Below are 4,877 nucleotides of genomic sequence, written 5' to 3'. Positions count from 1 at the left end.
GATCATATTGGGCTGTATATTGGTTGGCCTTCCCTCTGTGTGAAATGGGAAGTCATTAGTTTGGAGAAGAGAGGCCATATTACTTGACGCATTTTTTTTTTTTTAAGATTGCCATGGCTTGAGGGACACAGATGAATATGGAGCCAAACAGGAAGCTTTTTGATGACCCTGCCCCCAAGTGGTGAGCTGGACCAGGTGCTAACAGTGGAGGTAGTGAGGAGGGGCTGGATTCTGGATAGTATTTGAGGAGAAAAAGCTGAAAATCTCCCTGCTGATGGACTTAATGTGGGGTTGAGGAGGGAGTGGAAGAGGGAGAGAGAGAGAGAAAGAGAGAGAGAGAGAGAGAGAGAGAGAGAGAGAGAGAGAGAGAGAGAGAGAGAGAGAGAGAGAGAGACTTCTCAAATTGAGGCTTGAACGGGAGTCACCATTATCAGAAATGGGAAGACAGCTAGTGGAATGGATCAACTCCAACACCACTAGCGTACATACATACATATATATGCATATATACATTTATATACAACACACATCTTGATACATGTATCAGTACCAAGAAGTCTTTTTTTTCCTCAAAGCCCTAAATTTCTGATTCCCATTTAAGTTTTATATTTCATTTATCTTCCAAGTGGCAAAAGGACTTGTTTTCCCTTTGGCTAGAGATCTGTAAAATATGCATTTCAATGGACTGTATTGCATGTTTTGTTGACAATCGCCTTGCTTTGTTGTGAACTGACAACATAACGTGCTGTTGCTATGCCTTCCAATGTGTGTTTAATAAGAATGATAGAAAAAAATCTTGAAGCTACACAATCATCTCTTCTAAGATCAAAGCCAAAGCTCCTGCCATGTCAGCAGGAGTACAGTGAATTAGCAGGAAGGGGCTGGAGCAATAATTATGCAGTTTTGAAAATGTAGACCATAGACACAGGTCAGGAAGTCATGCTTACCAGTGACAGACTGCTTTCCCATCGCCTAAGTGACAGGAAAAGCTTTCTTCTGCCCTTTGCTCAAGACTTGATTCCTCCCTTCCACATCTGTGGGCATTTCTCAAGGCTATGTTATCAGGGATAATTTGCATCAGCTGCTTTTATCTAAGGGTATAAATTGATCCTATTCATTCAAGTTCTAAGAGGGACTGCCTCTAAGATATAAATTCTGAAGGAAAGAAGTTGATGTTGGCCAGTTCTTAGACTTCACCCTTCCCGGAGGAGGTAAAGTAGCTGATATGTAGATACCATGTATAATGGCAGCATTTCTTAGCAAAACCACAAAGTCAAAGAGTGGAAGTGCCCATATATATAGATACACTAAGCAGATCTGGGATTAAAAGGTAAGTCCTAAGAGCAAATCCTCCCAACTGTTGGTTGGGATCTGAACAAATTGGTGAACACAGGCCATTGCAATTCTTGCTTCACCTGTGGTGGTCACTGTATGTGTGACCTGATGGATGGAAATGGAGAAGGCTTAGCCACCAAAGCAGAACTTGAGGTTGTTCAGTTCTGTTGCAAAGAGAAGAGGATCTATGAAGCCAGGCAGACTGAGGTTCGGTGGTTCCTGGTAAAGCCACCTAATGTCTCTCCCTCTCAGTTCCCCCATTTGTCTCATGGGAGGGGGCGGGCATAGTGCCAGTAGAGACCCTATGGTTAACAAACATCATAGTCCACAGTGTCTGCTTTGTAATGGGCAGTTGCCATTGCTTCCATGATAAATATCAAGCCTTAGTACTGATACCATGTGCCTACTTGAAAAGTAGCCTGGCTCCAAGCCCCGTTTGTGTTACTCCTTTTCTATCCTTTAGAAAGTAAGGAGTCTAAAAGCCCTGTGAGGAAAGGGCACTATGGAAGTGGTACCATTAGAGGAGAGGCAGCATAGGACAAAGCCAGCTGTGCAATCTTGGAAGAACTAGATGACCTCTCTGGGCTTCCAGTTCCTCAGCCCTTAGCTGGGGATAAAGTAATACCTGCCCTCTGCTGCTGCTTCACTGAGTGGTTGGGAGCGCCATGTCTGGTTTATGGAAACAGCCCTGGAGATGGTGTCTTCTCCTTTTCCACTCCCTGGGGCAGCTGTTGAAGGACATGGCGACCTCTTGACCAGGGTGGGAGTGAACAGACCCCACCGTGCTGGGTGGAGCTGAGCATTTCCCTGACACCTGAAGCCCATTTGTGATGACTGAGTTTTAGCTTTACATCTGAATTCCTCCAGCGCTCTGAGAGCGGCCATGGCCCAGAATTGTTCCATAGTCTCCGCCCTCAACATGCTCTACAGAGACCTCATGTCTGAAGTGTTCCGGCGCAGACTTACCCTGGCCCAGAGGTACTCCATACTCTCCTCCTGCTTGCTTGCTTGCTTGTTTATCGTTTGGGGATGGAGAACAAGAGCTGAGCCCCACCAGGTGTGTGAGACTATAGAAGGCCCAATCTATGTAACTTGATTCCTCTGCTTAAACAGTCACAGAGGAATAAATTTACTTGTGGAAGAGGGAAATGTTTTGTCACCCACAACTGGAAAGAGAACTTTCTCCCAAAGCCCTTCAGGGAGCAATGAGAGTTATTTGTTCAAGTTTCTCGTAGGAGTGGTGGAATGAACTTCATGCCAGTAGCTCTTCTTGCTGTCTCTCTTATTTTTTGGTGTGTGCATATGCTTACACATGCATGCGCATGCATGCAAGTCCTGCGGCTTGAACTCGGGACCTGCATATTGTCCCTGTGCTTTTTTAGCTAGTGCTCTACCACTTGTGCCACAGCTCTACTTCTGGCTTTTTGGTGGTCGGTTGGAGATAAGAGTCTCACAGACTTTCTTTCCTGGACATGCTTTGAATTATGATCCTCAGATCTCGACCTTCTGAGTAGCTATATAGCATGAGCCGCCAGGGTCTAGCTATAACAGCAGCTCTTAATGGAATGTGAGGATCACTTTGATGCTTTGCTCCTGTGATGGAAAGAATGATATAGCCTCTTAGGATAAAAATGTACACTTTTGCAAAGTTTGGGGATAACCTGAGATTCCTGAAAGTTCACCCTCATTCCCAACAAGGCTGTAGGCTTCCTGCAGGTAGGGGCTGTGCAGTTTCCTCTGCCACTATATGCCCCGCACAGGCACTGGGGCTGTGGATCCCCAGAAGAGCTCTTGGCCAGTTTGCTTGGCTGGTCTCAAGGAGAGGGTTTGCCTGAGATGGTGGCTCGTGCTGCCTGTACTGAGCATGTAAGTCCTAAGAGACCTCAAATGCCTGGGACCTTCTTAAAGTACGTGGTAGGCTTGGCACAGAAAATAGAGGAAGCTCATTTAATGTACAATATTTGAAGCATAATATATATATTTTTTGGCCAGTCCTGGGCCTTGGACTCAGGGCCTGAGCACTGTCCCTGGCTTCTTCCCGCTCAAGGCTAGCACTCTGCCACTTGAGCCACAGCGCCGCTTCTGGCCGTTTTCTGTATATGTGGTGCTGGGGAATCGAACCTAGGGCCTCGTGTATCCGAGGCAGGCACTCTTGCCACTAGGCTATATCCCCAGCCCCTGAAGCATAATATTTTTGATCTATTGAAGTGTACTCACTATTTCCGTGAAATGTGAAATTAACAGGGCACCTTCTGTTGTTATTTGCTACCTTTTAGCCTGTCAAAAATAGCCACTATGGTGCCCAAAGCACCCCATAAAGACATAAAGAAAATGTCAGGACTCCCGCTTATGCTAAAACCAAACCCAATAGGAATTGCCAGCTGGCTTGGTGCTGTACCTTCCCTATGTGTCAAGTCTGTAGGCTCTGATCCTTCCTGACAGGAGGGAGCTGCAGGGCTGGAGGAAGTTCAGGGCAACCTCTTCAATCATTTTTCAATGAGTACTAACCTGCCAACCTTGATTTACTTCATTGGTTTACAAGCTGTATAATTTAGTCTTGGTTAGTGTAACCCTTAAAAGAGACATACTATAGAAGAAAAATCTCTGCCAAGAAAACCCAGGTATATTCTTTCTAACCTTGCCATTACCAATTAACAGCAATTATTGATAGACCTATCACTTTGAGTTTAAGCTCTTTGTCGGGTACATTATTTACCTTAAAAATAACAATCTTGGTCTGGGAATGTGGTTTAGTGGTAGGGTGCTGGCCTAGCATGCGTGAAACCCTATGTTTGATTCCTCTGTACCACATAAACAGAAAAAGTTGGAAGTGGCGCTGTGGCTCAGTGGTAAAGTGCTAGCCTTGAACAAAAAGTCAGGGTCAGTGTTCAGGCCCTGAGTTCAAGCCCCAGGACTGGCAAAACAAAAACAAAAACAAAAACAAATCCAAATCTAACTAAAGTGATAGGTTGGTTCAAATAGTTGCTATGAGGCAGATTGTAACTCCATTGGCCACCTGCTTGTGTCCTGGCATGCTCTGTAAGTGTTGTAACCTCATTGGCCACCTGTGTGTGGCAGACTTGACCATGTGGTGTTTGCCTTTATAACCCGACCCCAAGCGTGGCCCAGGGCTGGGCTGCTGCCCTGGCTGGCCCTCCTGCTTTTTACCGTTGCAGTCCCAGCTCCCGAGTCTGGGCTGTGACCCTGGCTGGTCAGTATACTTTTTACTTCCCTAATAAATCCATCTTTTTACTTGAGACTATCTCTGAGTGGTGGACTCTTGGAGGGATGGGGAATCCCCCACCCTCGGACCCCATTCCATTGTGGTCCCCTCCCTTGGGGGGGGGGGGAGGACTCCATTACATAGACCATGAGGGCACATTGTTTCCAAGAGGCTGTGGTCAGAGTATCCACCCAAAAGGAGAAATACACAATTCTCTGGCCTCCTCTAGCCACCAAGTAACACTGCCTCATGAGCTCATGTCTTCTCAATGGTATGAAGGAATCAGCTCTTATCGTAAGATGGCAACAGGAAATTTACA

Source organism: Perognathus longimembris, chromosome 11 (genome assembly GCF_023159225.1).
Source record: "Perognathus longimembris pacificus isolate PPM17 chromosome 11, ASM2315922v1, whole genome shotgun sequence".
Classification (NCBI taxonomy): Eukaryota; Metazoa; Chordata; class Mammalia; order Rodentia; family Heteromyidae; genus Perognathus; species Perognathus longimembris.
Note: the sequence above shows the minus strand (reverse complement) of the source record.